At 40.3% G+C, this 12,138-nt stretch overlaps 1 protein-coding gene across 3 annotated transcripts in view; it reads right to left on the minus strand.

The window, feature by feature from the left end:
- Nucleotides 1-12,138, minus strand: part of RAMP3 (receptor activity modifying protein 3) — a 73,054-nt gene that overhangs the window by 14,539 nt on the left and 46,377 nt on the right. The gene's annotated exons all lie outside the window — the stretch shown is intronic.

Raw genomic sequence — 12,138 nt, forward strand, 5'->3', positions numbered from 1 at the left:
GTTCTAAGTCACAGGGAGCAGAACTGCTGCAGTAGCCTGTTCTCTCACTTAGCATCTAACAGTCTCCAACCACTGACTGCTTTTCATGGGGAGCAAGTAACACATTTCTGCTTGGTAAGACTTAAAAGCAAAGCTTTTCTGAACCAGACCTCTTTCAGAAAGCTGAAGGGACTGCTGCTAGAAAACAGCTTTTTTGCTCCCATGATTTACATGACAGTTTGTATGGGGATAAAAGGCTGCTTCAACTGATGATGAATTACCCCCTAAAAACTGAAAAGACAAAATAGGTGCATGTCAGTTGTCACCAGTTTTCCAGCCTTATCTATCAGGTGGGTATATTTTCTTTAACCATACTTTTCTCACCAGCATACCTGTAGAAACCCTTATTACTCTTTGCATCTCTAGCCAATTTCAGCTCCAACTGTACCTTCGCTTTCCTGACAGCACCACCACACATCTGGGCAACATCCCTGTATTCTTCCCTGGATACACGTCCCTCATTCCACTGCCTGTGCGTTTCCTGCCTACACTTTCATTTGACCAGGAGGTCCTTACTCAGCCATGCTGGTCTCCTGCCTTCCTTGCCTGATTCCTTACACATAGGATATATCCTTAAAGAGCTTCCAGGTCTCTTCTGCTCCTTTATCCCTGAGGGCAGTTTCCCATCTACTAATTACTTGAGCAACTGAAAGTTTGCTCTGTGAAGATTCATGGTCCTAACTCTACACTTCACCTGGCCCATATCCCTCAAGAGAGTGAATTCCAGAAGGGCATGATCACTGCTGCACAGGGCTGCCACCAATCTTGACCTTTACATGAACATTACCTAGTCTGTTTCCAAAGGCCTTGTCAGCCTCAGAGTGTGGCTACAGAGATGGCAGCAGTGCCATCTTTGTCAAACAAAAAGCACTCTTTTTAAAGCAAAAAGCAAGGGATGAAATTCTCTTTTCAGAGAAGAGAGTATCAGTCAAGAGTTCCTTTAGAAAGGCACTCCAGCCACTGAGTGTTTCAGCAGCCTCCGAAGGATTTGAAGGCTGAGATGCATCTGCTTTAGGTTCTTTCTGAAGTTGAATAGCTCCTCAAGATGATGCTGTATTTTGGAACCTCACATGCACACCTGCAGTGCTGACATGCAGACAATATAAAATCAGAACCTTTACAGAACCAGAGAGGTTTTGTTTCCAAAGAGATGTTTTATTATGGCTGTTTATCTTCCCCTTTCTAGTTTGCTTTCCAAGACCCATGAAATGCTGGGTGGTTACATCAGTGTGTCTAGCCCCTGAATCCTAAACTCTAACATCTGCAGTTTGGATAAAGCTTCCAGACAACTCTGTTGAGAATTAAGGCCTGTGTTTCCAGCACTCCTCAAACACATTGTCCACTGTGCCTTAGTGTCTCTTGTTCCTATTGTCTGGTATAAGCTTCACAATACTTTCTATGTAATAAAGTTCTAAAGGTGTGTTGGGGCCTGTCCCATGTCTATTGAGCCACTGTCCAGTGCCCTCAAACTGGTACTGAGACTAAACCAGAGACCTAACCCTCAACTATAATAGTTCTATAGTCTAGTAGAAACAGTGGAAGCAGAGGTCAGCTCAGTAAGAGGAGAAAAGTTCCTCCTGAGAAGGGGAGAGAGGAAGCATCAGAACAGGTAGCCTATACTGTAGTAGGACAGGAGAGGAAAGAGACGGAAATAATAAAAGAGGCAAAAATTATCCAGTCCCTATCCATGACCAAGCTCTGAGACAGGCAAAGAGATTTCACCCATCACCAGAATATACATGTATCTTTCAAGAGACATCAGTTGACTACAAGTAGCAAAAACCATTACATACCTATCCCTTACAGTCAAACAAATCAGGCTTGTGTTTCTCTAAGTTAAATGTAAACTTTAGGACTCCTTACTTACGGATCAGGTTTCAAACTTTCTGTCCAGTTGGTCAACTAATGAAAGCCCTTCATCTTCTTGAGCTTCTCATGAGAGGAGACAAAATGTTTCTGGAGCGAGCATTCAAATACATCACATGTGTTTGTATCACTGTTCTCGTCAGTAGTCAAGAGTTTACGTTTAAAATGTCAATCCTTGTGCTAGCACATGGAAGGGAAGCAGGAAGCACTCCCAAATTCAGACCCAAAGGTCCGAGTATATTTAATTTCTAGTAAGTACTTCTCAGTGCTGAAAACCACAGGTGCACAATCTCTGCTGCCTCGTGTGCTTTTTCTCTATAGTACATTTAGCTATTTCTCCATCCAATTCAGATTATTTCACAATAGGTCAAGGCAAAGGCAAAATCAGACTAAGATCTGGTATTTTTTCTCTCCCATCTGCTTTACCTCTCCTTTCGATCTCATTAGAAGTACCATTAGCATTTTCTAGTGCATATCCTCCTTCAAAGGCCAGAAATGACAGAGATGAGACCCCTGAGAAGCTAATAACACCATCTGAAGGTGTGTTCTCACTATTTCTTGTCAGGTTAGATTTCATAGCAAACTTCTGCATGCTTAGAAATCAGTCTGCCTTTATAGTCAGTGGAGACACTGGAATAACTATAGGGCATGATGTATAGACACCTAGCTTAAGTTTCCGCTGACTAGGAAGGAGGTCCAGGAACAACTGGTACATTGGGCAGATGAATCCCACAACTGTTCTGTGTAACAAAGAAGAAAGCATCACAAAAAAGCATCACAAAAGGCAAGAATTACACTCAAATATGCCACTGTCAGCGATGGAGAAACATGCAACCAATATGCTATCCTTATATCTACCTGATTTCATCTCTTTTCCAGAAACATTACCATCAGAGTCATCATTTGTTTGCACAATCTTAGCTCCAGTCAGCCCAAGTGCAAATGCTCTTGGTGCATGCAGGTATTCAAGAGATATCAGTCATTTGTTGAGGCAATTCTGGTTTCTCCCAAACACATCAGTCTCTCAGTTCATTCACTTTGTAAAGTTTGCTGACTAGTGATGTATTTGTCACCACTTTTCTCCACATGTTCCAACTCCATGCTAACACCATTATCCCACCAGTGCTTCCACAATTAAAGGCTCAGCCAGCTTCAGTCCAATCCTCCAACACATCGGGAGGAGCCAGAGTCAGTGGGGAAGAGCCAGTCCCCAGCCCAGTGCCGCTGTGAGCTAGTCAACAGCATCTCACTCCCTGTATCATCTCCGCAGCTCCAGGCTGTTCTTTACATCTAGATGAACCAAGCTGACACGCAAGCAGAAAAAATGTGGCTCTGATCCAGATCGGTGCTACACAGCTGGGCCTCCCAACAGCTATTCCAAACAGGCACCTGCAAACACAGTCATTTTTCTGACCAGCAGACAAAAACTCACAGGGAAAGCAATAACAGAAGAGCCCTCCTCATTCATTCCAGCTTACATCTCCAAACAACTGCTTCGGTTCCATTTGTAAGAGGATAATAAAGGATATTAAAGTGTCATCTGCTGAGTGGAAGCTGTTATTAGATTCCACTTAGTCCAAAGTAGCACAAGCCTTTCATAACACTACAGCATCATTTCTTAAAGTGAAAACAGGGAAAAGAAGTATCTGATGATACCCAGCTGTGAAACAGGAAGCATGGGTCAACCAGGTTTACACTTTGAGAAACACCCAATGCAGCATGTTCGCAGAGTGAAAAATACATCAAATAAAAAACCCAATTCATATGCTTCTGAGTTGAACTTCCTATAATTCCCATACCCCTCCTTCCTTAACTTGTATGAGCATGCCAAGAATATAGATTTTTTTTCTTTATGGAAAATGGGTTTATATACACTAATAAAATCACTGTAGTTACAAAATCCATTTGCTATGGGAGGAGAGTGGTAGTTGTTTTCTATTCCAAGCAAAACACAAATAATAAGGGTCAAGAAGCAAGTGACCAATTGCAGACCCAGATATGTATTAGATATATATACTTCCCAGTAATATGGTGCAAAAATCCATTACAGATTACAGTGAAACATGATAAATTATACATAATATAGACATTTGCAAGATCATCCTGCTTCTGAAGCTGCCTTTCTGCAGATCAAAATGAGACTCAGAGCTTCAGTGACTCCCAGTCCCACAGGCTCCATAGTGGAGGCAGACACAGAAACCAGTTCCAGATGCCAGAATGCTCATTTTAACTTTTCTATGTCTCTGGTGCAATCTGATACTCACATTAATATGAAATGGTACATTTTAGCAGTCAGTGGAATGTATGAAGGACATTTGTATACCCGAGAGAAATGCAGAACATCAGTTTCTTGAAAGCTCACGAGTGGTGCTCTTAGTTGTTCATCTCTGCACTATGCCTTGGCAACCTTTGCTCTTTCCAGCCCTTATACACTCAGGTCTTATCACAGAGAAGATCTTTAATTTTACAGAGCTCTCTTTTACCTGTATCATGTTTCATAAGTACTATAATCATTTCATACATTGCATCAAGTTTGTCTGCGCAGCTAGCAACATACAGGGTGCCCGAACAAGTGGTGCATGCTCCATCCCTGGCAGCGTTCAAGGCCAGGTTGGATAGAGCCTTGGGCGACATGGTCTAGCATGGGGCATCCCTGCCCGTGGCAGGGGGTTGGAACTGGATGTTCTTAAGGTCCTTTCCAACCCAAACCATTCTGTGATTCTATGTCTGCCTTTTCCAAACTATATGCCAGGCTGAAGAAGGTGACTAATCCCTGTAAGAGTGCACAACACTGCTTTTTTTTTTTGTCTTGGAACTACTTTCCAACACTGAATTAAAAACTGTTGTGCAAAGATAAATAGAAATGCCAGAGCCTTGTCAATTAACCATGTAAAATACTTGTTTTAAAACACCGTTATATAATAAACTTCTGTAATTGAAACAAGACCCTGAATATAGAACAAATGGGTAGTATTTATTCGTACCTCATTGTGCAGTCAACAGTTAATCACATGACTAATACTGCATGTAGCTTGAAGCAAGCAAATCTATTTTCTTTGCCTCTGCTGAGTTAATCTGGGTTGGTTTATATGTTTGTGGTTGGTTGATGCAGTTAGAAAACAAACATGTACAAACTGTCTTGCAAACCAGAACAGAAGAACCGCTAAAGTTGGTATTATGCATTCATTTTCATAACACATTTATTGTCTTTCATTTTCACTGCCTCTAAAAATAGACTGTCCATGATATTTGCATTGCATAATTGATACCAGTCTATCACTTATGCCATATTGTTTTACCACAGAGTAACTTTAGACAGAAAACTTATGTACTGCTTATTTTCAAATATGACTTTTTGTAATAAGCTCCATGAATACAGTTTTCTATTACTGATCTTTCCACAGTAAAATTCAGAGGGCATGAAAGGTGATGAAAGGGCCTATCAGCTGGTAGCCATGAGAATCAACAGCAGAGTGCTTTCTAACATCCCCTCTAAATTGTTTACAGTATCTTTTGCAAGTGATTTATCCACTGGGATCATAATATTCGTGTATTTTGAACTATTTGTTACTTGACTTACTTTACCGAGTGCTGACATACCAATCCCACCTTGTGAGTACAAGCTACCATTAGTCTGATGCATCTGCAGCAGTACGCATCAGTTTGACGTACGGCATCCTTGCTAAAAAGTTGCCTGTGGTGCCTTCTGGTGACCTTAACTTCACCAGTGTTGGAAACTCTCCAGGACTTTCGGAAGAAATTATTGATATATACATTGGTGACCTTTTGGCAAATGCCAGATTTCACTCTCTTCTTAAAAACAATGACTCATGACAAATGTAACAGATGTCAAAATTTGTTGGAAAAAAGCACTTGAAAAATTGAAATCTGATATTAAAAATGGAAGAGTTTTCAGCTGTTGGTAATGAAAAGGTCACACAGTGACACAACTTGCACAGAGATTTGCAACATTCTCTGTAAACTGAAGAACAGGAAAGTTTGGGCTCTCAGAAACTTTAAAGAGATGGAGAATGGGCTGCAAAACCACACTATTTTGGCATGATAGCATCATCTCTTTCTCAATGGCAGACACTGGGTCTCCAGTGGTTTAACAATAAAGAAACAATTATTCTTGATGGAGAACAAACTCCAATCGTTTTCTCCCCATGCCTCACCACTGGTATCCCCAGGTTGAGGCTTTTGTAGGCTGTGATTACATGTGTTTTGGAATAAATAGTAAATAACATTGGGTTTAGTTCAAGAAATTTGAGCTTCTGGAAGTTCATGTATTTAACTGAGCAGCCTCCCAGAAGATCGGCCAGTTTCTCCTTATCCTGTGCATTCACCCATTTACTGGTTTCAAGGAAGCTCTTCAAAGAAAGGTTTCCCTTGCAAAAAGCAAGAATTTTCAGGGTCTAAACCAAAACTCATCAAATGTAAAGCTGACAAGGCTTTCCTAGTTTGTAGCATAGCTATTACTATAATGTGCAGCAGAAACAGTGATGGCTTTGCACAGAATTCATAAATTCCAGTGTCCTTAATACATCATTAAAATTTGGAAGTCAGAGTAATTCATTTAAAATTCAGTGTCCATTAATGTTTTTCATCACCCTTCTGCATCACGTAAGTGGCTACAGCAGACACAGATTTGGGAGCGGATTGCTGTAATGTTGCACCAAAGTGAGTAACAATGATAGAAATGAGCATCCAAAGCCACAAGCCTATTCAGTCCTGCATCAGGAATTATCAAATACAGGTTTCATTTTCATAGCCACTATCTGTATCTTTCCCTCTCCTATGTAGCAAAGAATTAAAAATGTAACTGTATAAATAACCATATTTCAGCCTCCACATCTACCAGGAAGAAAGCAATTATGTGGCAATGGAGTGTTCTTGCCTCGTGGAATCCTGCTCTCTGAATTCAAGCTTTACGCACATTCATCAGGACATACTCTTAGCTATATGGTATACTCCAAAGCTAATATATTTTGTATGAAAGTAATGGAGATTCATCTGAAATGTAGTTCCTATCTTAAGATGTTCTAAAATCCTCAACCAGGGAGGGACAAGCTGTGCCTTTGCATTAACTTCACAGCAATTTTCTGGCTAGAACGGCTGATCCCAAACGGGAGGTGGGTGTATACATTTTCAGCACATCCCTGCATCTGGCAACCTTGTGAGACTTTACTGGGGGGGGGGGGGGAACACACTGTTATTTCCATTGTTTTAAGTGATAGATAGCAAACAGTATTATTTCTGCAATGAAAAATTGCTGCTGTCAGCTACCAGCACGATGGCAACTGCGGAAATATGACATTATTTTTCTTGCACACACCTAAGTGATTTATAAGCTTTGCTTTGCTTTGGAAAAGGAAGGTATGAGTCACTGAAGGAAAAGAACAGATTCTTGGAGGTAATGATTACCAGCCTGGTTTTGCCACTGCTGCCATGACCTCTAGGAGGTTTTAGAATGATTTTTTAATACAAAATGACTGTAAGCTTTGATATATGAAGAAGTGGAAGAAATACACAGGTAGAAAGGATGAAATGCCAGCATTATCTGCCTTTCACTGAGAGCTTAAAAAGAAATCTGTAACTGTATCTGCATGAGAAGCCCAAAGGAAACCCGTTCTATTATACCACAGCAGCCCTTGTTTTACTATGCCACACCAAACACTTGATGGTAAATAAATTACCCTGACATGAGGCCACATAAAGTGCAGGTTTCTTCAGCCTTCCTTCACAAAGTCACTAAGCATGGAATATTTTCTTCTACAGAATCTGGCCTCACAAAACTGGGAGGGTTCACAGAAGGCTAAATAAGGAATTTTGGTTCCTTTCCCCACTAAATCTTTAGAGGGGGGAAAGGGAATTCTCCAGACACACACAGAACATTAGGGGAAAACATTGCAGAAGATAACCTGGAGACCAGGAAACAATACAGTGAGCTTTTGTTCTGCAAGCACATTTGTGATTTGCAGCATTTTCGTCCAAGATAAAGCATAACCAATGTAACTTGTCTATCACCATATAAATCGTAACACAAATACAGACACACGCCCCTCTACATGGCGTGTGTCTGTAGCCCCTCTATGTGGCACAAGTGAGGAAGAGTGGGACTCCTTTAATCAGTACTGCTCTGGATCTAAAATCATGTGTGCTGGCCACTCACAGGGCCAGCTCCAGGCAGCCCCAGTTTGCTTTCATGTGAGAAAATCACATGCAAATATCCAGAATTGAGGCTTTTCTGATAAATGTCAGACAGAACAAGCCAAAGGTGCCCACTTTCTGTGAGACACATTTCTGTGGGAACAAATTAGCCCACACAAATCAGTGTCTCACCTTAGCTGCAAAACAAAGCCAGTGGTTTGTCTGAGATTTCCACAGTACATTCCCCTTGTACAGCTGTTTTGACATTAGCAGCTGGATGCAATCACCACCCAGCGTCTAGATCAGACTTCCTGCAGCAGTCAATGGGGGAGATATAAAAATCCTTATACAACCAACCAGGAAAATGACTCAGTTTGGAGGGGTCTTACATACACACTCAGCCAGCAGATGTTATTAGCTCTGAGCTTTAAGAACTGGGGACATATAATTTCACTTTGGATTGCACATGTTTCTTCCCGTTTGTTTTCCCATTGATTGTAATGTCATCTGGCATTCTTTTCTTTAATGTTTTACTGTGTTTCTTTGAAAACTAGACACTTAGTAGTAGTATAGTTTAGTTTAGTTGGGCCAAGTTGTAACAGGCAAAACTCCCTTTGACTTTAAAATTGAGCAACAGCTTTAGGATTATTTTTCCAGCAGATTAGATCAAGTTTGGCTCTAGTCGGATGTATCTTTTTTCCTTAATTCCTTTTTCAGATCTTCAACATCTGTACAGAACATGGTGGACTCCTTCGTCATCTTCAATGGGATTAAAGCCTATTGCTTCTGTTTATAGAATTCATTTTTGATATACAGTGTTCTGGGAAGCCTACACTGAGGCCGTACTGAAAATACAATGGTTGTTCAGCATGAAGATAGACCTCGGGCTGTGCTCACAGCAGAGCAGGGAGTTCCACCAGGTACACAGACATACTTCCAATGAATCAGCTTCAGACACAGTTTTGCCCTCTCCTATGCTTTCAAGGACTCAAATTTAAAACTTTAGAAAAGTACAGTTGTAACATCTTCCAAGGGCCATAGGTCAGTGCCACACAGCCACTGCCTCAAAATGAATTAGGGGCTCTCTGAGCTATGAAAACAGGCTTGATGTGGTAGAATAAAGTAGGGACTGTAGGAAGAGGTCTGTCACAGTCAATCCTTCTGAAACAGAAAAGCTGGATCTTACATGTGTCACACGCACTGCTTCGCTAGAACTCTCTTCCTAAACAAATACTGCTATTTCACCCTCAGCCTCTTGATTCACAAGGTAGCAGTATGTTCCCTTACACACTTGTGAGATGGCTGCGGCAAGAGTAGTATTGGCCTGAAATAATACAATGTCTTTCTTACACCAAAACAGACAATACTTGACTAGGTCAAAGATAACAATAGAATCTTGCATTTCAGTCCATTACCAAATAAATGTTAGTGAGGCTGCTCTGTCCCTTCAGGAAATGTTTAGAGGACTGGAAACCCTAGAAAATACATATCAGCACTATCTTCTGGGTATTAAGTTATCAACTGTTATTTCATTTACTGATTCAGCTAAAGAAAAGCACTCCATAGTTTGCTTTGGATCCATGAGAAGTTAGTTTGGGGATGCACTCCTCAGACAACTCCTGGCTGGCATGACTATGTGGAGATTTCTGTTAAAGAAAGGACTACTGGAGTGACAAGATGTTTAAGGATAGAACTGAGTAAGTGTGCAGCAAAAGACATGTACAAAACATGTAGCCATCCATTACCCTTTGACTTAAGGAAGGTCTTTGAAGGAAAATCACGTTCTGGGCTCATTTGCCATCACTGTCCCTAATGACATCAGAAAGACTGATGGGCTCTACTCAGAGACAAATGCTCTTTTCACTGTATCTTTCCCTGTCCTGAATCATGCAGCATTCTGCCCTCATTTTTATTTCCTGATACACTTGCCTGAGTGTTGGCAATAGCGTCATGTTCTTTAGTGGCATCTGCTGCTCAGTGCCCCAGACACACAATGTGCATCTTTTGCCCAAAACAGGTTCCTTCTGACTGCTCAGTAAATAAAGCCCCAACTCTTAACATTTCAAAGAAAGGAGGTGCTTTAGTTTGAACCCATTACCCCTTGTCCTATCTCTACAGTCCCTGATGAAGGGGACTTATATGTGATAATTATACATTTCCAGCAAGGTCAGTATCAGCTATGAGCCTAAAACTCTGTTACTGGTTTCCAGTACCACCTGCCACACAAGGCCTTGTCTGTTTAAACTCAGTCAAAAGGCTTCTTTTTAAAGAACATGAGTTTGTTAAGAATAAAGTTAATAAATAAGTAATGGAGTTGTCAGAAGATCTTACAGTATAATTAAGTTACAACAAAGTGAAGTCACTGAGATCTCTCACAACTATTTAGCTGAACAGTGAAGCAATGCGGGTAACGCTATTTACAATCGCATAACCAAGGACAGCCATTTACCCCAAAATGCTAAAACTCCTTCATAAAGAAAGAGTTCAGAAAAGAAGCAGATTTCCATAAAACATTACATTTATAAGATACGAAGCCAAATTTTGTAAGAGCTTTGTAAATGAAAAGCACCATGCAGAAATTACTGTATGAAGAAACCACTTCCTTCATAGTAAACTCAGTTTTAAGCCACTATCTGATCCAGGCTGACGGATTTTTATTGCTGGAGGCTAGATGTAAAATCAGAGTAAACTAATACTACCAGGTTTAAATATCTAAATTTTAAGTGGCCATGGCTAGAAATACTGTTTTTCTCCTGATTTGTCAGAATACTTCAAATAAAGAAGTGTTTCAGGCCCATCTATCAGGTTCTTCCTATGAGCAGGAAGAAATTACTCTGCATTCTTCTTATATAAAGCATGACATCAAATCACATTGCCTGTTCTCAAAAGAGTAAAATTCTTAAAGGTAGATGTAAATGTGCTGTTTTTTCAGTGCAGTGAACCCTTAAGATAAGTTTGCAATCACACTGATAATGCTTGATTAATACTTGAAATAAATTCCAAAGCAAACTCATCCCTTTACTCTCTCCTAAGCTTGATCTTGCAATGTAAGTGATAGAAAAAAGTTTTTTTAACATGTATAATGTAAAAATGTAAAGGATTTTTCTTTTGAAAGAGGCTGGAATTCTTCTGGTACTGCATATGGGGAAAAATGAACAAAGCCTCAGACTGACCCATTTCTTCAGACACCCCAATCTTCACAGATAGGCAGGCATTTTCTTGTACAGGGAATGAAAATGACACCAAAGGGGAAGTGCAATCGGAAAAGATAAAAGCAAGGCAGATTCTTAACTCTCATTGAAAATCAGGGGAACTCAAGAGACTTCAGTCACCTCCAAACTTTGGACAAATCTTGTGCCAAAATGTTTGAACTCTTGAAGAAATTTTAGTGTAAAGCTTGTGAAAAGCTGCCTCTTTTCTTCATCTGCATTAGCAAAGGCAGATTCTAACATTTTCACTCCTGGAATGTATTTTCACTCCCCCATTCCTTTCTCTGCTGTAAATAGTCCTATTAGTTGAGGACACATCAATATGAACACAAACTCTGTTTTGTTATTATAATATAACTGTAATGAAAATCAAATGGAGCAAAATTACAGTTCTTCCTGCAAAACAAGTAGAACAACTTGTATCTAGAGGAGTTTCAAAGTTAAAATCATTACCACATACTGTACACATACTTGTTAATAACTTCAGCAGTAGCTGCATTGCAAGGATTTTCTTTTCCTTTGCATAAGCACATCTCTCTGTCAGATTTGAAGGCAGTTTCTGGAAGCTGGATAAAGAAGACTTTACCTCCTTTTGCTCTTCCCCACAGTAGGAGAGAGCTGCATGAGTGCATCTTTCACTCCAGTGCCACGAGTTTTAAGAACTTACCTTGTAGAAGGTTGCAAGGTTGTAATGTCATCTAGAGTGTGCAAATAAAAGTGCTAAGAAGGAATAGTATCTAAGTTGTTAATATGCTGTCAGATTAATGAAATGGGTAGGACATGTCAATACAGATGTCAGTGGTATGAGAAACATGGAGAACTGCTGCAACGTAGCACAGCAGTCCAGCATTTTGTTATCTATCGTGTCTATTGG

Source organism: Lathamus discolor, chromosome 2 (genome assembly GCF_037157495.1).
Source record: "Lathamus discolor isolate bLatDis1 chromosome 2, bLatDis1.hap1, whole genome shotgun sequence".
NCBI lineage: Eukaryota > Metazoa > Chordata > Aves > Psittaciformes > Psittacidae > Lathamus > Lathamus discolor.